This window comes from Corvus moneduloides, chromosome 1, assembly GCF_009650955.1.
Source record: "Corvus moneduloides isolate bCorMon1 chromosome 1, bCorMon1.pri, whole genome shotgun sequence".
NCBI lineage: Eukaryota > Metazoa > Chordata > Aves > Passeriformes > Corvidae > Corvus > Corvus moneduloides.
This window is the reverse complement of record NC_045476.1, coordinates 70,346,584-70,371,199: the sequence shown is the minus strand read 5'-3', so window position 1 is coordinate 70,371,199 and position 24,616 is coordinate 70,346,584. Positions and strand designations below refer to the sequence as shown.

Here is a 24,616-nt window from a genome sequence, read left to right as displayed (position 1 = left end):
AAGAAGTAAACTTCCCTGCTCTTACTAAAAATAATTGGAAGACATCTATTTTTGCTGGAAATGTTAAATATTTTCTCATAGTCATTTGGATGCCATTTGCAGGTTCCCTTGAATGCTGAATGACAAGTAGTAAAGATTAAAAATTGCAACTTTTAGGGTTGCCAAATTATTGGGGGAAAAACCCCCATAAATAACTTGCAAATGCTGAAATGTTTTCTTTTAACACTTGTAAACAAAATGTTTTGAGTATTTTGAGCACAAGTGGAGTTTTTTTAGTTGTGAGATTCACATAATTTAAAGAAAAATAAATGGCTTGAAAATAAATTGGTTTGCATTTCAGCAAGGTTTCAAGGTTTGTTTTTTTTTTTAAATATGTCTGCATTATTTTTCTGTCTTTGGTCTGCTTTCTAAAGTTAAAAATCTCGTGAGACTGTCTGATGGTGTGTTTCTCTGCCAGATAAGTAGCAGTCCCACTTCAGCAGAGGAGAGAAGCTGTTGACCAAAGTCCTGGAAGTGTAGTCAGGGCTTGGGTCCTTCAGATGAAGGCTCTTGATGTAGTGGTGCCTCTGTTACACAGGAGTTGTAGTTCTTAAGAAACTACTGTGTCTTAAACTGGGGAGATCTTTGTAATAGGTATCTTGCTTTGCTACAGTCCATCAAGGAGAGAACAAAGACACATGTACCTTGAGACTAGTGGTCACCACCATCATCATTGCCAGGTGCCTGCCCAAGTCCCAACCAGCTGGATGCTGGTTTACAGACACTGCCCTATAAGGGCTTAGCCTTAGCCAGTAAATCCAGGAGTAGTCTTAAACCAAAGCTGGATCAGCTGGGCAGATACTGCTTTGGCCTTTGGAAGGTTTTATTGTTGTTGCTTTGTATGTTCAACTGAAACAAACTGTCATAGGTGTAAACTTTTTTTGAATAGCAACCTTTTTTATTATTGCATTGCCTTCCCTCTGCTCTTCACCCATGAACTGCACTTGTCCATCTGTCTGACTTGTTTCCTGCCTTCACGTAGTGTGAGATTCATCTGCATTCATCTGTAGCCATCTAATCTGAGCTCAGTGTCTAGACTCACTTTATGGAGAGAACCAGACCTTTCTAGAGTGATTCATTCTGTCCTAAAGCAGATGCTTAAGATAGGTCAAATGAATAATTTTCTAGATTGCCTCGTTTCCTCCAACAAGTGAAGAGAGTTTGCACTGTCTAAGGCGTAGACTTTTGTCCTGCACATGTTATGGGTTCGAGGACATGGATTCCACCATAAGGCTGATAGGATGGGATCCATGTGCACAAATCCTGAAATTACACGTGAAATGTCTGAGGAGCCTTAAATTAAGGAGATAGGAAAAGTTTGTGGCACAAAATGAAACTACGAATTTAGGAAGCACAAGGAGACTGTGGGAACCTGGCTCAAGGAAAAAATGTTCAATTTGGCGCAGGTGGAAATATACGCTCTATTTTAAGCATTCTGTGTGGGGTTCACATAAAAATGAAGCCCAGCAGTTTCCTCAGACCCCAGTAAAAAGGCTGAGGAGAGTCTGATACCTTGTGTAGTAGGTAAAAAGAAATAAAGAATTGGTCCACAAAGAAATTTTGTCAAAAAAATTAATGAAAGAACCATAATATTAAAAATCTCAATTATGAAAAATACTTCCTACTGAGGAACAGCAAGAGTGAGTGTGTGTATTTTTGGTTTCAGTACTCCTCTGTTACAATATTGCAGATAACCATGGAAATAGATAGGTGTTTACCTTCCCTTAGAGGAGTTCATCGAAGACAAAAATCTTCCTGTGTGGATCTCTCTGCACATTGTGGACTTTGTTTGCAGACACTTTTCTAAACAGCAGCTCCAAGTAGTTTTTTCTTTCTCTTGTTACAGCAGCAGAAGTTTCTAAGAATTATTTTAATTATGTATCTGCTTCAGCAATTCTGAACTGGGGTTTAATTTTTTCTAATAATATGTACGGGGCAAATTACTCTTCCTATCCTAGATCAGTGTTTGCCATAAACTCACTCCATACTGGAATCTCCATCTTGGGAGCTCATTAAAAACGCATTTGCTTCAAGGAGATGTAGGAGTCAATTGTTCATTTGTTAAACAGGTCTATGGATTTTCCTCTTTTTATTCCTTGCTTTCCTTTCTTATTTGGTTTTGCTTTTGTTTTACAGCTCTACCTTACTTTATTTGAAAGAGGAAAGCCAGTGAGGACCTGTGAACAATCCAGCAGCTTCTGAAAAATCTTCATGCTAAAGGATAATCCAGAATTCCCTGAAGAAGAACATAGTGAATGCTGTGAGTTCCTAGCAGTGATAACAAGTACTTCCAATTGTGTATTTTGGGAGGTAGTATCTGCCCTGTCGTGTTTGGTCTCTTCCCTGTGATGCACTGAGCACCAAAGGCAGGTGTGTTTGGGTTGAGCTGCAAAGATAGACTTGAATTTCTCTCCCTCTTACTTTTTTTCTTTCTTTTAATGGGTTTAAGGGCAGACTAGTGTTATCTAAGAAAAGATGGTGGGTTTCTTTTCCTTGGACTGCTACAGTTATTTGTCATATTGCTATTGCTTTTTAGTTAAATATGTGAGCCTGCATTGGGAAGGCCATGTGACTGTGTAGCCTAACGAGTGAGAAATAGTATGGATAACAGTTCATGAGTCTACAGGTTAGGTTCAGGAGTTTTAGACATGCTTATACAATGGTTGAAATTATTTGACCACTTTCAAATTAGAGGAATGCAAATGTGGTTATTTCTGCCTGGTACTCCAAACTCCTGTTGGTCAGTTTGTTATATTAGATTGAGTATTTCCAATACAAATGCTCCTCTAAGACGTTTGTGTTCATAGGAATCGGAGTAGCACACCTTCCAGAGGGAAACACAGTCAGTCAACTGAGACCTTGATTCAGTTGTGGTATTAATAAAAGAAAATGTTCCCATGAGGGATGGCTAAAGAGAAGGCATAAATATTTTTATGTTCATTGTTTTTCTTATGAAGCCCACTGCTTTTCTGGGTTGAAATGGGCAAACATGCAGATCAAATGTAAACATTCTCACAAAAAGAGGAAAACAAGAGTTCTCTGCCTGCCAGGTTTTAGAATAATCCTTATTTTTCTCTTAAGAAAGAGCCATGGGGATTTCCAAGTTAGGCAGGTTAGTATTTAAATTCTTATGCCCAAAGTGTACAGTGGTCCTTCAAGATATTAGTCATGATAAAACAAGCTGCAGATTCTTCTGGTTTGAGCAAACTAGTTTGTGCACTTTCCATGAATGTAGTAAATAAATATATTTCCTGGCATGCCTTCTAGCTCCTTCAGAGTTGGATGCCCTCCTTTGCGCTGCTTTTCCCTTTGGGTTCAGGCTTCGGGAAGCAGATTCAGACAGAATCTAAGCAGTGCTGCTTTCCCAAGAACCAGATGCAAAATAAATATTAGAGAGGACACTGAAAATTTTTTGCCATCTCTTGCCTTTCCCTCCTGCTTTGATCTACAGTGAAATAGTTAACAAAGCTGACATTTGGAATTGTTACTTACTAGTTACCACTAAGCTGCCAAGTTAGTAGCTCATTAAGAGACCTCTGAGACCTGGAGCTTCTCACTGTCTATGTATCCAAGCAGATGTGCCCGTATCAGCTTATTCCCACACTTCGAAAGACCACAAGAGCTTACTTTGCGTGCTGGCATCCTAGAGCAGGAGAAGACAGCCTTAAAAAAACAAAAAAACAAAAAAAACCAAAACCGTCCCAGCATGCAGAGCTGTTGGGATAACAGGAGATGTTCGTTCAAGATGTTGCAATCACCTCCACTGATTGCAACAGCAGCATCACTTCACGTGAAGAAGAGCATTCCCTGGGTCCTGTAAGGTGTGCCAGATCAGCCAGATAAACTGAAGGAGGCAATCATCAGCCATTACAGGGGGCAGAATATCTGTTGAAGATGCTGTCATTGTGATCCTTACATTCTGCCCTGTCCTAAACGATTTAAAATCAGCCCACTTGAAGAACAGTGTGATGTTCTGCTATTGTGGCGCCAAAACCCTGAATTACACTCAGGAGGCCTGGGTTTGTGCAGAAAAAGCAGCACTCTTCTCACCAGGTATGGATGGGAGAAAGTGTTCTTGAGAATGCCTCTTACCTAGCATCCAGGACTGGTTCCTTTTGAGGAATCATTTGTAGGTGATGGAGAGCTTTTTAGCAGTTCCTTGAGAGTGTATTTTGTCACCTGGCTTCTGCTTGGAGGGCACTGCTGCAAGAAGGAGGCAGTCAGCCAGGCTCCTCCTCTCCTCTTTCCTTTAACCTCTTAGGGAGACAAGAATACCAGAGGTGAGGAGGTACAGTGTTTCTCCTGAAAGGAAATCCTGGCATACAGTGATTTTACTGAAAAATATTTCTCTCTCTTCCCTGTGTGCAGAGTGTTGTCATGTTAAGATGTGAGGAAAACGATCAAACCTTTCCCACTGCAAGCAGTAGCTGTTTTCTTTCCTTTCTGCTGCCTCCTCCTGCCACCCAGGCAAATTTCAGAGGAAGGGGAGTGTGACGAGGGAGGGGTGCAGTAAATTGGGACCAGTGTCTTGCATCCACCTAGAAACTGCCTGTTTACTAAACAGTACAAATTTCTTGCTTCCTTTTCCCTGCTCTCTTCATTTGGATGAAATGCATTTCTGGAATAGCAGTGCTTGTACAAATCAAGTCCATATTCTACTTCTGGGGAGAAAAAAAGGGCTGTCAGGAGGGTTCATTAAGGAGGAACGTTTATTTTAGCAAGGGTAAAAATGAAGCAAGACAAGGCTCCTTTGCTCTTGCTGGAGGGTGCCTTGTGTATTCCAGCATACAGTTTTATAACTTTCTGGTAGGATGTAGGTATCCTGAGGGTTTTTTTTTCCATGCTGAAAACATATGCCACAGCTTTTTTGGAGTGCTAGCCACACAAGCACAAACACATTCTAACAGGAGCAAGGAATAAACTCTTCATGTTCCTCACTCGCAGGCATTTCTTCACATTCTTTTTTTTTCTGTGCTTATGCGAGAACCTCTGGCACGGTTTGTGGGAAACGGAAAATAAATCGCTAAATCCAGTATGTGTCAATAACAGAAACGTGTTTAGTTGATCTCATATCTATAACTGTTATTTTGGGCAAACTGCAGATGGTAGGATAGTAAACATCCCCATTTCTAGCCCAGACAGGCTTTCTATGCCCTGCCTTCAGTGGGAACCTGCTGCTGTAAGGGCTGACTCCGGAGAGGGTCCTGAGGGACTGCAGTCGCACATGGCTTAGCCCCAGTTCCATTCCATTTTTGAGCTGCTGCCTTCTTTCTCTGTTCCTTGGCCCTCCTTGCTTCCTTTACCCTGGGTCCTATCTCCCATGTACTCCCCCTCTGGCTGCCGGCTGTTTTTCCTGGCACGTGGAGCTGTGACGGGTCTGGGAGCAACAGCTCCTGTAGCTGATGTCAGTGCTGCTTCCTGAGCAGCCTGGCCAGGCTGGCTGCAGCTCAGGCACACCCTCTCCCCAGAGCATCACCTTCTCCGCCTGCCTGTCCTGCTGCTGCGGCAGCCCTCGGGGAAGAGGCTTGTGCAAGGATGGAAATTGAATGTTAGTGAGCCTTTTGCAGCAGGTTTCTCTGAGCGGCCATCTCCCACGCCTGGAGCCTCAACGCCAGGTTGGAAGTGATCCCTGGTTTCTGTTCTGAGCTGTACACACCTTGGAAGAGCGATGGGAAGCTTTGACACATGCAGTCTTAATGTTTCTGGATGTCTTTGCTTTTGTGTCGCTTTGGTATCTGTATGCTAAATCAATTCATGGTTTTTTATGGAAGTTACCAGGCTGCTGAGAAAAGAGCAGAGCTGCATGTGTCCATTCTTCCAAACAACAGCCCAGTACATGCCACTCGGTATTTATAGTGAGAGGGAAAAAGGGAAGAATCATGTTAATCTGAGAAACGTCTCTCAGAAACAGCAGTAATTTATTCCTAGGCATTATTCTTCATTAAGAGCTACAGACAGCTGCAGCTTCCCTTTAAATAGAAATTGCTCTCTGCAGGCATGCTATACATAGGGCTTCAGGTTTCTTCCATTTCTCTGCCAAAAAATGAGAAGTATTTCTCACCAAATAAATGTTTATTCAGAAAGTCGTATTTCCTGGCTTTTATTTCACATCACGGGCTTCCGGCAGCCAGGCAAGAACAGCTCAAGGCTATCATTTGGGAAAGGAAGCTGAAACAGTTTGAGTCTCTCGTGGGGCTTCCAAAAAAAGTTTCTGGCCATAACTCTGGGCCTTCAGTTTACTTTAGCTGTTGAACATTGGATTAAAATGGATGTTGCAGAAATCCTGCAGGGCAAGTGTGTCTGTGCAGATGTAAAGTGGGTGGTGGTAGGTGTTTCTACGCATCAGGCCAGCTCACCCCCTCTCCTGGCCTTGAAGCCACCACCGTCCTCAGACTGCATGGGTGGCAAACTGGCCTTGGGAGCTGGCAGCAGCTGAGCTGTTTTGTTGGTGGGGGATCCCCCGCACGGTCAGTGTATGGACACCTAAGGGACAGCAGGCAAGAGCTGGGCTGTGCCTGCTTGCACCTGCCACCCAGCAGAGAGGTGGCCAGGGTGGCTTCAAGTTCTGCAGAAGGACATGCAGCGATGAAGCTGTAAGCCACCGGTGCTCCTCAGGACCAAATGCCTTTTTATTCATATCTGTGCAGCTTCCTTGGATTTACCTTTCTCTTGTCTGCATTCCTGCTGGCTGGCTCCTCAACTCATGATTTCCTAAGTTGTCTTTTCCCCACTGTCTTTTCCAGACTGAACTGCTGAGCTTCCTCTCCTGTCTCCAGGGCTTATCTGCTGGACCCATTCTTTCCATTCAGTGTGCCAGCCCCTACCACTCCAATAGGTGACTTTGCTGTTGTTGAAGCCTCAGCTGGTTGTCTTTCGTCATCTATGGCTATGGTGTTCCTGTCAATACATGATGTTTTTCTTTTCCACATCTTCTTCCAGTTCTCCTTGCACTCCTAAGTTTATGGCTTATGGTATGCAGTCCATGTATTAAAATAACTTTTAGTTAGGTCATTCATTACTGTCTTGCTTTCCTCTCGGCCAGTATAGGTTCCAGAGAAGTGAGAAGGTGTAATTTCTCAAGGGCTAAAATCCAAGTCTTTGATAGGCAGGCATGATGCCTGGGCCCACTACATGTTGCTACTGGTTGTCAGCTTTGTAAAACTTACCCTGCTGAGCAAAGAAATCTGGGCACAAAGATTGTTCTCTTCTCTATGGTGGCAAGCTGTAGTTTCCCAGTCTGTTCTGCCTTCCCTTCATTGTCTTCCAAGCAAATGGTTGTAAGATTATGACTCCCATGTTTGGACTGAGAACAGCTTTTGCCTGAGCAAACAGATTTCTCTTTGGCAGTCACTTTAACTGCTGCCCCAGCTTTTTGCTGTCAGCTTTGCTTCATGATTTGGCATTAGAGAAGTCCAGGCGGTCCTAGTGCACAGTGCATTGGAGCGAGTAAACGCAGCAAGGCAGGCAGGTGAATAATGCCTTTGTTAATGATTACAATACCAGTGGTGGTGCATGAAACCACAAAAAGCATCTCCTGTAGTTCAGCATTGTAGCTTATGGTTGCTTATTTTTAACTTGGTGGTTCCAGCTGAAGAAGTGTCTGGTCCTTGCTGGCAGCACTGCTTGGTCCAAGAGACATCCAGTGAAACCAAGAAGCAGCATTGGGAACCAAGCCCAGCCTTCACAGGTTTATAGCATGGAGTGAAAGCTGCCCTACTATTTGTAGGTTGTGTCTGGTGTGAAGCTGATTGAAACACAGGTATCTCATGCCTGTGAGAATATTTTTTCCACTTTTCTTACACTTCCTGTGTTTCCCTGCTGCTTTCTTGTTCTGCTGCGATACTTAGCGTCACTGGTGAGCTGGTTTGCTGTGCCCATGATGACCCTAACAGTATATCATAACCTGCCAATGCTTCTCTCAAAGCTGATAATGTTTGTGGCAGCAGCAGCGGCAAGAAGAGAATATAAATTAAGCTCTCCTACAGAGGAGGTTTTTTTCCATTTTCTGTTTGGAGTGCGCATTCAAAAGGAAAGGCTGCTGATAGTGGTAGGTTAGTTAAGAGGAATCATGAACCCTTTGTAGCAAAGTATTATTCTGAACAACTTGTTCATTCATATTTATTTCAGGTTTGTTTGCAGTCTGCTGGGCATGTTGACCCTGGATGCATATTTTGGGAAGGAGTATCAGATACTTTTATTCAAACTGGCTGTATTGATGCTATCAGTGTTCCTTCTCAGTGAGTTTTATGTTTCTTGTTGTTAATCAGCTTTGCTGTTTCAAGCATCACACTGATGAATGTTTCAGAGGCACCTGATGACACAAAGTTCAAGAGGAAGATAAGCAACTTGACAGGATTGCCTTTAGCTTCTTATCCTGTTGAGGTATCAGAACTAGAGACAGACTAAGGAAACTGGAGATACTTTTTTTTATTTATTTCCAAAGAGTTTTCCTGGCAGCTTTTTAAATGAAAGAAAAACCCTCCCCACTATGGCAAATAAAATTTATTGCAGTAGTGCAACTTCCTACCAAGTTATTGCACTAGTAATAGAAGATATCTGTTTGGGGAGTGAGGGCTGCATTAGATGAGGGGAGGAACATTATTTGTGGTTTTCTGTGCCAGGCAACCTTCAGTCAGAATTGGGGTGGTGATTTATAAATTCCCTTTGTCTCACTTCCAGCGTTTGGACTGCAGTAAATCCTGCTAAAGCATTACAAAAGCTGTGTCAGTTGAAAGAAGCTGGGCAACATGTGGGTTGGCTTCCCGGACCGGGGTACATTTGTGAGCAGAGCTATGGAGATTCCTTGCAGCAGAAGTGTCCTTAATGGAGGCAGTGGGCAAATTGTGCTTTAAGCCTTCAGCTCACAGGAATTTGTCTCTCTGGCAGACAAAACTTGTCTTCTCAGCAGCTTGATTTATCATTTCTGATGCAAATAGCTGACAAAAAGAAACTTCAGGTAGCATGAACCTCTGGTGAAGTAAAAGGGAGTTTGGTACTCGGTGGAGCAGCAGGAAGAGCACTGGAGGAGCTGACACTTTTCATAGTCACAGTTAAAATGTTTTGAGCCTATTTTGCATTTTTTGAAAGGAGTATTTTTTGTTTGTGTTTTTGTAAAGCTGTGCTCTGCAAGTGACTTTGTGAAAGAATCAGCTTCTTATGGGGAAAAGAGAAAAAATAATGTCTCTTTGTCACTCAGTCATGTACTGCTGCCTTTTGAAATGGGAAGGTCCTTGTAAGATATTTCTGAGTTAAGACATGTCTGTTAATTCCATAGTGCAAATTACCAGGACCATTTTTACTTTTACCCGAACCATTAAAATGTTTGTATAACTATCTTTATTCAACCTGAGGGATAGCCTGCAGAGCAGTCAAGGAGATATAAGTACAAGCACTTCCTTCTTGTTATCATTGACCAGTCAAACCAGTTCAGCTGAAGTGATTTGGCTTAGTGAGCAGTTCTGTTGCTCCTGATGGCATCCGTAGAAAGAGTGAGTGAGCTGTAGAGCTTTATAAGTCTTCATTATAGGGTGAAGTCTCTTCTTAAATTAAATGAAGCTGTCAGGCTTCATTAGCTCCGGGTTTTCTTGTTGTTATTATTCTAATGTAATTATCACTTTTCTTCAGTCAGCCTTCTGCTTGCCTACTTCCAAATAAACTCTTTCCATCTGGAGAGTATTTTGAGATGGGGAAGGTACAGTGAAGTAGTGAAACTATTCTCAGCATTGTGTTCTTCCTCTCCTTTTCAACTACCTTGAATGCTATACAAGGAAATAGAAATAAACAAATACTCGGCAACCATAAGAGGATCCTCTTATCCTCTTCCCTCAAAAAAGATCATGCAGAGGAAGACTGTTGAGTGTCTGTCTAAGCACATGCCATGGGAGAAAGCATCATGCATTGATATATAAGATCCCTACAGTTCTTTGCTTCAAAAAAGCAGCATTAAGAACTCAGGAATCACCCCATTCTGCTCTCACATGACAAGACACGTTGCTTCAGCAGTAAGTAGTTCTTGGGCATAATGAAATACCTGCTGACTGCGGAGAGTAAGAAAGGCTCAGTCATGATGGGTACATCTATTTGTGCATCTGAGCCCTGTGTAGAGATTCCCAAGCTGACAAGGTGCTTTGCTCAGGCTAATTAGCCCTGCTTCTCTCCTTACATCTTCTCTGATTATGCTAATTAGACTGAGCAGGGTGCTGCCTGACCCTGGTGAGAGTCAAGCAAGTGTGTCTGTATAGCCTTGCCCTGCAGTGTAGCCTCTCAATGCCTGAGCCCGCTTGGCACAGACCCACGAGTGTGTGCCAGTGGCTGTGCAGCCAGCACAGGTATTGCCTGCAGTTTTACTGTACATGCTATCAAGCATCACTCAGCCCTGGGTGGCTTGCTGGGACTGCAGTGATGGTACTAAGTGGTAGGAAAGATCTTGAACAGCTCATAGCCTGTAGCCTCCTTGCTCTCAGAAAAACACATCCTGCTGGGTGTCTTCGGTCCTGTTTGTTCTGTTGCACGTGAATGACTTTCCTGGTTCTGGAGGTGGTGCCCTGGAGCCCCGAGGGAGTTGGGGGCGTTGTGTGAGGGGACAGAAGTACCAAGCCAGACAACCAGAAATGGTGAAACTGAGGAATAAAAGTATGAAGAGGTTGGACTTTCTGCTTTTTATCCTATTTGCGTGTGCAGGACTGGCCGAAAAATGGGCTGGCATATTGAATTAGATCATGAAACCTTGCTAATTAGCTGTTCTTTTTCCACTCCAGCTCTCCCTTCTTCCTTCCCAGGTGGGGTTTTTGTAGAATGAAATGAGTGCAGGGATGAGTGACTTGCATAATTTGGTATTTTAACATTCAATTCCAGCTAAGTTTGCTATCAAATATTTTTTCAAAGACATTGAGTAAGCTTACAGAAGACCGGTTTTAGAAGAAACAATCAAAAAAGACCTCTTGACAACCCCAAAATGCCAACAAATAAAACTGTTTTTGCTCATTATAGTAGAAGTGGTTTTTTACTCCCTGACTGTTCTTCCTCTGACTGACACTTTCCTGGGAGATGCAGTTGAGAACGAATGTGTATGTATACACACATACACGCATGCCTATCTATATATATATTGATCTGAGTGAGCCTGGGAATGGAAAAGCAAGTGCAAAAACATATGCTGGGTTTGGCAAGTTGGTCCTTTTAGTTGCACAGTTTCCTGATTTTCTTCATTTAAAAGGTGCGTTAATGTTCTGTGTATGATGTTCTGAAGTGTGATACTTAGATCTTGTCAAAAGACGGATGTTCATGTTTCATTCCATATCATGAAATAGTAGCCCTCAAAATATCAAGCTACGAATAAATAGCTGTGCTGTATTATTTTGGGGAGCTGCAGTTTCTAAGACAGTCAGTATAATCACATCCATTAAGTGAATAGAAAGTGTTTTGAAAGAGTAGAAGGAGCTTTGTTGACTGAAATGGCTGGGTCAGAACTGAAAAGGAAGAGTTTGCTGTTTTAAAACATAGCAGACATTTTAGACATTCTTATCAGGACGCTTCAGTAACGCAGTTGTGCAAAAGACTGATAAGGGAATGTGCAATAGCAGCCCTCATCATTTAAAGTGCCCAAACTTGGCACATTCTGTGGCAATGTAAAATAGCAATAAATATAAATCTCGTGTTCTGGAATTCCCAGGTCTCCTTATTAGCAGATCAGTGTGTAAACGCTGGCTCAGTGTGTCTAGTACTAGAAGGATGTGTTTTGTTCCTGGAAATGGATGTGTGCTGGCTCTGAAGCCCTGGCGCATGCATAAGACAGAGTAGATTCAGAATGAGCTGTACTCGGCATTTTCTAGAGGAAGTCTGTTTTGTACAAACCACACATGAAAACAGTAAGTTCATAATTTTTCACTGCAGTGCAGGTATTTCACCAATTTTAAATCATGACTTAGTTACTGGTTTCAGTCGAGCTGTGCCTAGTAAGATCTTGCCAGGAGCATCGTAACAGGACAGCTCAATCAAAATTCCAGATTTAATGTTGCTCCTTGGTCAGGTTGGGACTGGCAGTTTTCATTTTGCTTCCAGATCTGCACCAATTAAATGCCTAAAAATGGTTTGAAAGAGCTGGAAGAGCTTTGTTCACTGAAATGGACAGTGGGGAGCAACAGGAGAAAGAGCACTGGACTACTAGAGGCAGGGGACAAATCCCAGTGTTTGCACCCCATGGGCCCCATTGTAGACCTGAAGCAGCTGTTTTTCTCTTACAAGCTTGAGCCCTGAGACTGCTTGTTAACCTGTGCATGCTTTTAAGGCTGTCTGGCCTATGAGGGCTGGAACCTTGAAGCAGTAGGGAATGGTGTTTATCCTTGGTCAAAGAGGGAAACCACCATGCCAACACAAAGCCTGTTGTCTGATGAGACCAGTGCTAAAGGTAACATGTAAAAGCTCTCCTGATTGCTTCTTTGGGACAGCAATTGAAGTAGGATAAGTGGTCCTTAATTGAATTATGATTGGCATTTTAAGGCTTATGACAGTGCACTTAAGCTCAATGAAAGCATTTCTATTTACGTGTTCCTTCAGGACTTCAAAATGTTGCAAAGAGCCCAACAAACTATTTGATTGTGATTGTGCAAAGCTGGTACAGTATTAGTGTAGCTGAAACTGAAATTGCACTCAGGTGGGTTCAGTCTCAGTGCCTGTATTGTGCTGGAAAACCCAAGTGATTTGGTTTAGAAAAGATTTGTCATATTTAAGCATCTCTTCTTGGTTCTATGGGGGTTTTTTTTGTACTTTCCATTTCTGTTTTGGCAAAGATGATGTGGGGGATGAGGAGTTGCAGATTGATGATTGTTTGTCTGTAAACCATCTTACTAGAACAGAGACTGTAGGAGGCTTTCTCATGGCTCTTAGTCAGACCACTGCCTTATCTAAACAATATATGACCCTCGAAGATGCTACATGTGGCTCTGACCCAGTCTACCTGCCTGATCAGAATGGATATGGACATGTTAGGAGAGTGAGAGGAGCCCTCATTTGGGGAAACGTTCCCATGTATCAAACAACTGTGTTCTTAAGTCTTTCCTTTCTGGCAGCATCCTTTCACTTATTTAATCCAGCTCAAAGGTGGTCCAGGAAGTAGAATTTGATACCTCGAGAGAGGAGGTCACAAAATGAGGGCAAGGCTGTGTCCTGACATCACAACATGGTACTTGTTTTGGCATTGCATTAATATGCAATAATTTGTAGTGGTAGCAATGCAGCAACTCAGAAAAAGCACTGCAAAAACTTTCATCTCAGGCAGTGGTTGTCACTAGAAATGCAATTGCCTGTGAGGACCATCATTCTTAAGACTAGTCATAGCAGCAGTGTGGGACAGTTTATGGAATACAGTTTGAGGCATTTCCAGCCCACAGATGTCAGACAGGATGACAGCAGGTAGGAGACTGATGGCAGAGGTCAAGACTTGCTGGGCATTACTTGACTTCAGTTTTACGCTGGAATAGGGAAGAAATTGTATCCTTGATCTTTACCTGAAAACAGTGAGAAAGGAGGAGATACAGAGAAGGATATGCAATTAGAGAAAGAAACCAACAATTACTGCTGCACTTTCATATCACTTCTTGGAGTAAAAAGTAAATTCAATAATTCCTATCTACTTATTTTCTAATTTTTTTTTTTATTCATCTTATAATGATAGGAACATTCTTCCCTTGGTAAGAATTAATTCTGACATGAATTTGAAACCTAAGGGGTAAGATAAGGGAAATTTTAAAAATAAATAAGGAATCATTGAAATTATTTTTGAGCAAGTACTAATTACTTTATCCTTTTACATGCAAAGGGAACAAAGGAAAATGGTAAAAATTTGGCTTTGGTAAGGTTTGGTTTACTAGTGCTAAGCATGGCTGAATTTGAAGAGCAGAGGAAACATTATGGATTTTTTGAGAGTGGGGCCCCCAGGAGTTTGAGAAGACACCTGATCAGAAAGCTGGAGTTCCAGATCCTACCTTCTCTCTTGCACAGTCTCCTTTGGGATTCTGCTTTGTTCTTAATTTAAGCAATCACACAGTCAATTTTGTCTTGTGCTACCTTTTCATTAAATGCATCTACAATTCAAGTGCACTAAACCTGTTAGAGGCAGGTCTTGCCTTTTGGACAGAGAATTGCATTTCATGGTTTTTATCACGTCTTTATAATTTTTTCCTCTCTGGCCTGTCTGCAAAGGGAATAGCTGGTGTTTTGATACTAGTATATTAACTCCTACAGCCCTTTCCTGCTGTGCAGCCTGTGGTTTGGGATGACTCCACTGGTAAGGCACTTGCAGTCAGGAGACACAGTGGCAGAGCCAGAAGGAACTGTTAATCTGATGGGCGACTTGAGGCATGTCATGACCAGTCAGTGGTGCAGCCATAAAATGCAGATAATGATACTGATATTACTCCTTGGTAAAGCGTTATGAAATGTTTTCATGAATATTTCTGCTCCAGAGCCTGGGTGCTTTTAGTCTGGATTCCAAGGACATGAGGTGTGTATGGTGGTGATGATGCCTGTCTAATTGTCCATCGCCATTTCCCACCCCCCTCCCATAACAGTGTCTTGGCTAATTCCCACCAAATCCTGCAGGAAGTAAAAGTCTCAAAGACAATTAAATTCCTACAATTATTTTTGTTGTTGTTGTTAAATTCAACAGGCAGGGGAGGTGAGAGCTGCGAGCTGTTGCCGACATTGAGGGGAAAGAGACAGCCAAGCTCTGCCCTTGGTAGCTCTCCTTGACGGTGGCTGGCGGTGAGTCCCACCTCTGCATCCAGAGCACTGTGGCAGCCCTTGCCCAGGTGCAGGCCAGCATGGCAGGATGTGGAGAAAGGCTGGGCTGTTGTCTGGAGGGTCACCAGAGGGAAGATGGTGCAGGGGTGGAAAAATGCAGAAGGATGGTAGAGCACAAATCCTACTCTGTTCTTTGGGATGTGTTGTTAGAAAGGCTCTGGCTGAATTTGCCATTCAAAACCCTGGAGGTGTTTTTGTTTCTGGCTGCTTGAAACACGACTTTCTCATGTTCCTGGGATGTTTTCACTCTTCTGCACAGTGCTGGGTTCCTCTGCCACAAGGATTCTCTGAATCTTTCCTGGAACCTTTGGCAAAGCTCTTGTGTTCCTTCCCCTTCACGCTGCTCACATTTTACTTCTGCAGTGAATGCAAATTGAGAGCTGCCCTCTTTCCTTGTAACCGTGAGTCTTCTCCCCATGTATACCAAGTGCAAGAGCTTTTCTGTTCTCATGAAAAATTCTCTCTTTGTCCTCAATATACACATTTAATGTCTAGCAGGCCCTGTTTTCAGTGATTGCTGAGTTTCTTCCTTGCATAGCTCTGTTTGTGCCTGTAGAGTGCTGGCCTTTTTCTGCACAAGGCCTCTCACTTACTTGGCACAGCTGCTGGTTTTGTATTGTTCTGTACATTGAAGGCAGCTACGTGGTAGTAGTAAATTCACAGGGATGCAAATTTATTATCTCTTGTTTAGCAACTCAGTGGGGCACATGTTTATCTTGTTCGCTTGAGTGCTGTTTTTAAATAGTACTGTATATACAGTAGATAGATTTAAAGTTGACTAACCAAGAAAACATCATCAAGGCTGAAAGAATAAGAGTGAAAGATATGCAAGAGTTGCAGGCTGGTTTTTAGCACTGCTTTGTGTCTGGCGGGCTGACGCATGTGGCTGTAGCAGTTAAGATGTCTCATTTACGTACCCAGGTAAAGCCAGGCGAGTTTAAAGCAATCAGATTAATCTTGTGTCTTGGAAGAACAAGTTCATCCTTTGCAAGAGAGAAGAGATTTTCAGATTGTTGGTGTTTAGGGTTTTTTTAATAAGGAATGTTTGCATAAGCATCCCTTCACTGGGAAGAAGGGACAGGTCAACAAGTAGCCGATTGACCACAGGCTCTGTGGCTTCTACAAAGGCAATTACAGGAAGACCAAGACTCTTAAGCTACCTTCAGGTCAGTTGTTTTCAACAATGTTAGTTTAGGTAGGTTAAGAGTTCAGTTGCTTTGAAATAGAGAAGCCATAACCAGGAAGGAAAATGATTGGAAAAGCATCAGTCATGGAAAAATACTGCAACCTAAAGTCAGCTTTCAAGTCTCCAAGTTGTTTTATTGACTCAATAGACTTAAGGTTAGGCTTTCAGTAAAGAAAGTCAAGATCAGATGTGTCTCTGAAATAATTTTCAGGGGTTATTTAAATGTGTGGTATGTACTTTGCCATTTTAATAAGAATCTCTTGTGTCGAACTTATTATTACTATTGTGGCTTTAGGTTTGTAGTCAAAGCTCATTTTGGCTAGGCATTTGAATACATAAATGTAACAAAAGGACTCTCCAAACCAAAGAAGTCATAATGTGCATGTGTATGTTTGTGTGAAGAATGGAGAGTTCAGACAATGTGTACGTTGGCTTCCAAATGCACCTATCTTTCCAGTCATTTTGTGGAGAGTAGCCTGGGCTGTTGTAGAGTGAATAGACAAATTAGTTCAGGAAGAACACCTCTAACTTCTGGTTGAAAATCCCATCTTTGAATCAAAGGGAATTTACAGCCTGCAAATAGTGTATGAATCTGTTTCAGATCTTTGTCTATTAGCTTGTCTTTTATTATTTTTGCTTTATTTTCATGTGCCTCCTGTTTGCATTGAAGTAAGAGGTGCAGAAGACCTATTTATGTGCTTCTTGCCATGTCTGTTTTCCTGACAGGATGGGATGGGTCACTGCAATGCATTTTTAAGGCATTTGCCCTATTAAGTTCTCAGTGTTCAGACCTCATGGCTTCTTCCACTTCCCTCAAGGAGTTGTTAGTAAGTCTTATAACATTCAGCCTAATTTTCACTTTTTAAAAATTCCCTTAAGTTAGTCTTAAGTTGCCCAAGACACAATCTTACATAATTCTGTCTAACTCGCTTGTGATGTTGGATATAACACTAGGGCTGGAATCAGCAGTAATGGGATACTGTTAATTGACTGTTCCTTCAGTACATGCTTGGAGATTCTCCTGAGGAGCTGCCCACATGATATGTCAAACCCAAAAGCAGAGAAAATGTGCTCTGGACAGGCACTGAAACTCTGAGATGTTTGGGTTTATCTGAAGCAACGTGACTGAGCCTTTTTTATATTGGCTGATTGAAGTGGTGTTGCTGCACTTCAGAATTTCTGAAGGACTCATTTCATCACTCTGCCTTTAATTTCCTTCTACTGCTTTCAGTTAGTTCTTATTTTACTGTCAGTCCTATATGCTCTCGCAACACTAAGTTTTCATTTCTTCCTTTTTATTTCCACAGTAGATGGTGTAGTCACATCCCACATGGCTCTGCCATCTGGAACAGCTTCCCTGACTCATATTCCTTTCAAGTTACAACTTCATCCTTGGCCTCTATGTGATAATCTTCCTTCTAATAAAACAATCACATCTTATGCCCAGAGGCTTTCAGTTCTTCTCTGTTCAGTCTTCTTCCTCAAGACATGTAGCTCTTGCTACCCTTTGATACACAATGTATATTGTGATCTGTACTTATTATTAGACATGAAAGACCTATTTTAGAGACACCTAATACATAGTTGTGTCTAATTCTTGTTCAGGACAACACTTCAGGGCACACTTACCTTATAAACACCCTTTTATCCTTTTAATTGCAGTTGGCTTGACTGATTGAAAGTTAGGTACACATCTAAGTATTGTGAATATGATAAATCCTCAACTGTGAAACATGGTTTTTTGATTTTAATCTTTTAAAAATTCAACTAAAGCATATTGCAGTCTGAAAATAATAAAAGATTCAACAGAGAGGATTTCAAATCTGATACTACATCTCCTTAAGTCTCATCCTGAAAACATCAAACATGCTGTAAATTCAAACAAAAATCTACTTCTCAGTCTGTTGACTCAAAACATTTTCTGCTGCACACCAAGATTTTCAGTAGTTGACATAGTATGCAGTTTTTCTAAATTAAGGAAGTCTCATACTTTGTGAGATTCTGTAGTACAACTGCTGAGCTGCAATACTTGCATAAAAAATGGATGTTAGTTTATTGAGTGGGTGGACACAACTTGCAATGCTACTGCTTTTCACCTAGTGGCTCCCTTAAAACTTCCATGAGATGAGGGGAAAATACAGCTAACAGCGGCTGTGCCTGAGCACCACACAGTCCTGGCTTTGTGCAGAGCACAGCTTTGGCATCTGGAGTGGGAGCACAGTGCATGTTAGCAGCAGTACGTTCACTGACAGGAATTGCTGTAGGAGTAGTGGAGGGGCTCAGGTGTGTGTTTTGTGAGCGCTGGACGTGGTCTACCTCAGACTCACCGTGAGATCATGGAAGATCTGCTTGAACTCGTGTCTCAGATTGTAAAGCTTGGGTGTGGGGCACTGCAGACAAATAACCGCTCGCTTCTGAAATAAATGAAAGTTCACTTGCAGGGTCCTACCCGTTTTTCCCCATCACTACCCCTTTCTTAATATTTCTTATATCTTTCCAGGCAGAAGGTCTGTCCACAGAGGACACGCAGGAACACACATCCTTCCTAATTCATAAAAAGTGAGGAGCAGGGAACAATGCCTAGCTTAATAATGGCTCTTTAAATAAGGCTCATTTAGAGTCCAGCGGGCATTGAAATTGGCTGTCCTTAGGGAGAATGCGTCACCTTCAGTGTGTCTCCCACCAAAACCAAGAAGGGGAAATGCATTCCTGCTCACCCCTAGGAGTAAAGCTGCCCTTGAGTGTCTAAATTGCACCTTAGAAAGTCACAAAGCAGGGTGGCTCAGGCTGCTCTTGCAGCTCGCAAAAGCAAAGCTACCAATTAATTTATTATGGAAACCTGCATGGGGTCGCCCTGGCCTAACTCTGGGCAAATCACTACGAGGAAGAGAGTAGTAGCATAGCCTGCAGAGTGTTTCTGTAGGCTTCTCAAGGGTTTTTTGTTTGTTTTCATTTGGTTTAGTTTTTTTTACTTGGTTTGGTGTCCCTACCTAAGCATTCAGTTACAGTTCTTGCTGTTCCAACAGTCCTCTCCTTGCTCTGGATCACTGGGAAGTTATGCAGTGACTTCTCATTTGCTTCTCGAGTAATGACACTGGCAGTGTTGTAACATGAGAATGTTTTTGAAGCCTGAGTGTGGGCATATGATTGTCAAAGTTGAGGGGTTTTTAATATAGAACTTGAACCACACTGCTTCATTTATGAGAGATTTGCTTTGTCCTCTGTAAAATGAGGAAAGTAGTCAAAGACTTGTGTGATACTTGGTTCCTTGTGAATCATGGGGATTGCACAGCCAAAAGTCCTTCTAAAATGCATTGCTTTTGTGCCTTTCACATACTCCCCTGTCCAGACTTGCATGAATTTGTATTTTTCACCTCTCTTAAATGCTCGGTGGATGTGAAAAACCTTCCTCTGTGTGGCAGTGGAAATACCAATGCATGTAAAAAAGATTCATGTGTTCCTTTTCCCATCCATCACAGTTCTTGGAGATTTTTGTGGAAAATTCACCCCTGAGGACCAAACTAAACCTAGATTATGGGATTAAGCCAGCCTGAAGCACTGTTTTGGGGAATTTCTGAAAAGTCCGTTGTTCCCAGTGAAATCTCTTTTTTACACTGCTTCCCATTTTGCAGAAAGTATATTCCTCACACCAGTGTTGCCATGCTCGTCAGTTCAGCAAATGTTTCCTTGGCATTGCACTTGTTGTTTTTGAACCACGAAATGCTTTTAGGTAAAGCTATCATAATATAAACTGAAAATTGACAGGCTGAATAGTTGTGGTTAGTATGTGCTATAGTGGTGATGACATGGGAAAATATGTTGTTTTTCTCCAAATGACTGTTTGAGGTTAGTTCTAGACCATTTTGTTCATGATGTGCCAGCTAAAATTAAGAGAGCATGGCTTTGAAGTAAGCAGGTTAATTTGATTTTTTTTTTTTTAAGCCTCATAAAGGCCTGTTGTCAAACAATGGATGTTGTTATTTTGGGAAATAAAAAGAACAGAACCAGCCATAAAAAGGAGTAAGAGGTTAAAAGGACTAAATTCCCCCTTCCAAGAAGTTTGTCGTGCTGCATAAGCTAATCAAAAGTGTCTCACTCACAGTTCTAGCAAGGGCACAGCGTGGCCTGCAGGGTGAAAAGTCGACAGTTCAGAAGCCTCTTCTTCAGCAGAAAGTGGCAATGTGAAAGGGGGATGGGTAGCAGCAAGCAAAGTTGGTGCTTTCTGCTGCCAGCAGGAACAGCATTTCACAGACCTGTTCCTTATGTACGCTTCTGGTATTAACAACTAGAGTGGTGCAGCATCCTGCCAGGATGGCAGCTCAGCAGAGCCATGGGTGGCACCTTACACACTTCATCAGTGTGGGACAATCTACATGCACCACGAAATGTCACAGTGCTGAGTCAAGCAGGCAGTGCTCTAAAGGACTACAGAAATATGTGCCCTGTTCATAAGGTAGAAGCAAAAAAAGGAGCTATTGGCAGGAGGGGATGTTTGGTGTCTTCATATCTAATGAGAAAAACAAAGGTGACTCAAATGTCACTTTCTTCCCAAACAGAAGTCTTTTTGGTGTGGGCTGCCAGTTCGTTTCAGGAGTGATATGCAAAACACACAGAATTTGTGTGTGGCTAAATCACAGATTCTTTTTCTTTCATCTGCCTCTGTGTCACTTCGTGTTGCAAGGTTGCAGCTGCATGTAAAAGGCTTGACATATTTAATCGAACCCTGAAGCAGCTCCAATGAACTGCTGCAGAAAGAGAAGCAGAGGAAGCTAGAAGGTTAGCAGAAGACTCATTAAGCAAACTCGCATTTTGAAAAAAACTGTAGTTTGGAAAAGACCTAACTCCATCTGCTACACCAGTGTGTGAGTTTGGTTTAAACTTGCTCCGAGGTCTTTGTAGTGTTTGGGCACGGAGAGACAAGTTAGCTGTGGAGGAGCGGCAGCCTTAAAGGTGAGTGTGCTTGCTTTCACCCCAGCTGAAATGCAGGGCTGAAATAAGGCTGTTAGGGCAGTCCACTCAAGTGAATATTTTTCTGATGTTTCTATTTTTTCTTTGCATATATGGGCTAATTGCAGCTCTTTTTGGGGTGTGAGGAAGATTGGGTAGTGGAGTGTGTTTGCTGGTATCTCCCCTGCCCCTGAGCTGAGGAGCCTCTGAGGCTTCTTGAAAGTTAGACCATGCTGACTTTTGTGTGGTGCCCTATAGCCCCAGCAAACACTAAGAGCATACGGTGTGGACAGCTTGTTTCTAAAACACTGTCTAAGAGCCAGAGGAGGAGATGGTCTGCTAATGTTAATATTAATATTCTCCTAATTCTGACAGTCTTCTAATGACTCCTGAAGGCACCATTCCCTTTCTCAACAATTTTTTTTTCACTCCTTTGTGTACTTAGTGCTGGCCAGTACTCTGAGTAGTTTAATTCTAAGGCACCAACTCAGAAAAGCTCCCATTTTCCCTACTTCTGATGAAATATTGTAAAATATTTGAATCTGTTCCAGATAAAATGATGAGAGCATATTGATTAGTCTGACCAGCACAGTTGTTCAATGAGGTTAAGCGTATCAAATATAAATAAAAAGGCCAACTTAGACAAGGACAATCAGTTGTTATGATCATCCAAATGGTGACCTTTCAGGCTTGGCATTTGTACATCCAGCAGTGAAGGCAGGTGGAACAGCTAGCTGCTTTTCTTAGGCAGATATCCTTCAGGGGGTACTTCAAAGTTCACTGCAAGGAAAAAATGTGTTGTTGCACATTGTGTATCTAAATGAGAGGTGAGATTTTGACAATTCCCTGGATCAGTTACTGACTTGTATCTTTTTTCTTTTCTGGGGCCTTTTACCCCACATGGGATTCTTTTCATTCGTTGAATGAGGGTCCTGTTTATAAGATAGAGGCAAGAAAACACAGCAGTAGATAAGAGGGCTTGCTTGTGTTGATGTGTTTAATAGTAAAAACCAAAGTGACTCAACAGTCACTTTCTTCAAAAATAGGAATGTTTTTGGTGGGGGCTGCCAGTGAATGGTAGGATGTGGTGGCTTTATGCACCTACATCACTTGTACCTCCTATTTCCATGGTGTCGTTCCCTGTCTTTGGGGCAAACACTTGCATAATAGTTTGGTCAAACCACTACTCAGGGATGGGGCCTTTGCCTCGAAATTATGCTGGGAGGATATTCACACACACACAGTGGGACGCCGAGCACAGTGGGATTCTGATCCTGACTGGGGCCTCTGGGCACAATGCTGTCCTAAATTTTAAGTAATGTATGCAAAAAGTTAAATAAATGTGTCAAGTTAATTTTATGCTCCCCTCCCCTCAGGCAAATTAGCATAAGTTGAATTTTCTAATAATTAGCCCAAGTTATCACCGAGTAGATATACCTGGTTTCTGTGAATTGTGCTAATACCTGGACAACAGGTTCTGCAAGGAGTAGAGAGGCTCCAAGACTGACCTGTCAGGATCAGCTCTAGTTGTACAGATACTGTATGACTGCATTTGCCATTAATTGGGTTAGTTATAGGCTACATGTGTATTGCCATACAGTTCAGATTTTGGTCACTTACATTTACAGCTTTACAAAATAATACACTGAACTGTGTGCACTGGGCTTGTTAAACTGTTGTAATAAGGCATTTTAGAATTCCAGGCGGCCCTTCCCAAACGTATTGTAGAGCCTATTAACAAACACCTGTCAAGTTGAATTGAAATGTCTGAGTGGTCTGATCTAGCGTGTCTGCTGCCGTGCCAGAGAAAGCAGGGCCCGCACAGCGCCAGCCACGCCAAGCAGTGTACCCAGGGATGGGGTATTTGGGAGCTCAAAATGGGGGCTTCAAAGAGCTCGTGGCTAGCCTGTCAACCTGGAGGATGTTGGCAGTAAGTAGTGAGGAAGAAAGAAGGAAAAAATAGGTATGTGTAAGTCGAAGAACCTCTCTGTTCCCTGTCACTCAGCTGTGACATCAGTCTCAGAGCATTTCAAGCTTTTCATTCTCTTGCTTTTTTCTCCGTTTGTTCAAGTGAAGATACAGAAGTGTAAACAGATCTTTTTCTCTGCTGCTGACTTTAATGAGGGCTGGCCCCTGCTACACTTGTGAAAATTTCTTGGCTAGGAAGTATCTAGTGTTCGTTGTATCATAATTTTGGATATAAAGTCCAAACTCCCTATTTGCTTCTCTTGACAGAGTGCTACTTACATGCATTCGCTTCCAGAGACTGAGCTTACAAAAGAGGAGAGATGGAAAATGAGCCCAATAGCATCTCAGAAATGTTTGTAGAGGATTATTTGTTTTGTGTTTGGGGATTTTTTTCCTTCTTTTTTTTTTTTTTTTTTTAAATCATGAATGTGGAATCCAAGGAGGCTCAGCAATCAGCGTGTTTGAATGCCAGCCAAGACACTAAACTGGCAGCCATCCATTCTGATATCAGTGTGAGTGAAATGTGTACTCAGTAACTGGATTCAGGCCCTTCATAGTTTGCAAGCAAATAGTTCTGCTTTTGGAGATCAGATAAAAAGCAGAAAAAACTGTGCAGCTCTTGCATGTAAGAGAGGGGGAGAGTCTGCACCTTTGAGAAGGGGCGTTAACATTTCTGTATCCCAGTCAAAGTTCTGTGCCTTATGTCATCAAGTTGAAGGCTATGTTCTATTTCCAAAAGGCATTTAATTATCTCTTTTAATGTTTTAACCACTAAATCTGCCTTGCATAAAAGCTGAGAGTACCTCACACTGGTAATAAGCTGTAGGAAAGTGAAGTAAATTGGCATTTTGCAAAAAAGGTTGTACAAATGCAGTGGAAAGCTATGCAAATCAGCTATGATACAGCCAGATTTGCATTTTGTCTTGGGTTTAGTGATGATATGCACAGCATGACTTTGGCAGGCTTGCCTCTTGGAATGATGCATGCACTGGTGGTGTGACCCTGTAGGGTGAATTTAACAACCGTAACGTTGTGATTTTCCATGCAGTTTCTTTGAACCATCGAGTAATGTGCAGCAATAAATAGTGTCAGAGGAAATAGATTTTTAAGAGTAAGTAAATGCATTCAGTAGGAGGAGAAAGTGTTATACAAATCTTCTGCTTTGCCAAAAGAACATTAGCAGTTTTGTTTGGTGCTGCTCAGCTTTCCAAAGTAACTCCCTTCTGCTGTCTTACTTCATTCTTTGTTACTCTTTGATTGAGGAAATGTCAGGAATTTGGAGGTGATACAGAGTTCTTGTGCTCAGATCATTAGAGCAATAGACAGGGGAGGGTGACATGCTGCAGGCAGCTGACGGTGCAGTTTCACAGCCTTTGAGTTCACTGAACCAATAGTAGCTCTTAAGACCTGTTGTTTTGCCCAGCTGAGAAGGAAGGAGCATACTTGAGGTTTCTGGTGATATTAGAGCTATTCTAGGGAGGACGACGTGCAAATGAACTCTCAGAGCGCTTTGCAGTCTGTTTTATGTTTGGAGAGCCAGGCATGCTTTTTAGGTGTTGCTATAAGGTGCCTCTGAAATTACCTTACCTGCCTTTTTCCTCATGTAGTTTTGGTTCACTTCAGGAACTCATTCCATATGTGAAACTGGAAGAAACCAACCAAAACGCTATGTGAAAT

At 42.2% G+C, this 24,616-nt stretch overlaps 1 protein-coding gene across 8 annotated transcripts in view; it reads left to right on the top strand.

Annotated features, from left to right (window-relative positions):
* ATXN1 (ataxin 1) overlaps positions 1-24,616 on the top strand; it is a 223,169-nt gene that overhangs the window by 128,093 nt on the left and 70,460 nt on the right. For 7 of the 8 annotated variants that reach the window (XM_032114965.1, XM_032114932.1, XM_032114969.1 and 4 more), the window contains one exon: positions 2,176-2,299. The gene's annotated coding sequence lies outside the window, so the exon portion shown is untranslated. Of the gene's footprint in view, positions 1-2,175; positions 2,300-2,324; positions 2,410-24,616 lie in introns of those variants that run through there. The other variant, XM_032114994.1, reaches the window with a different exon arrangement.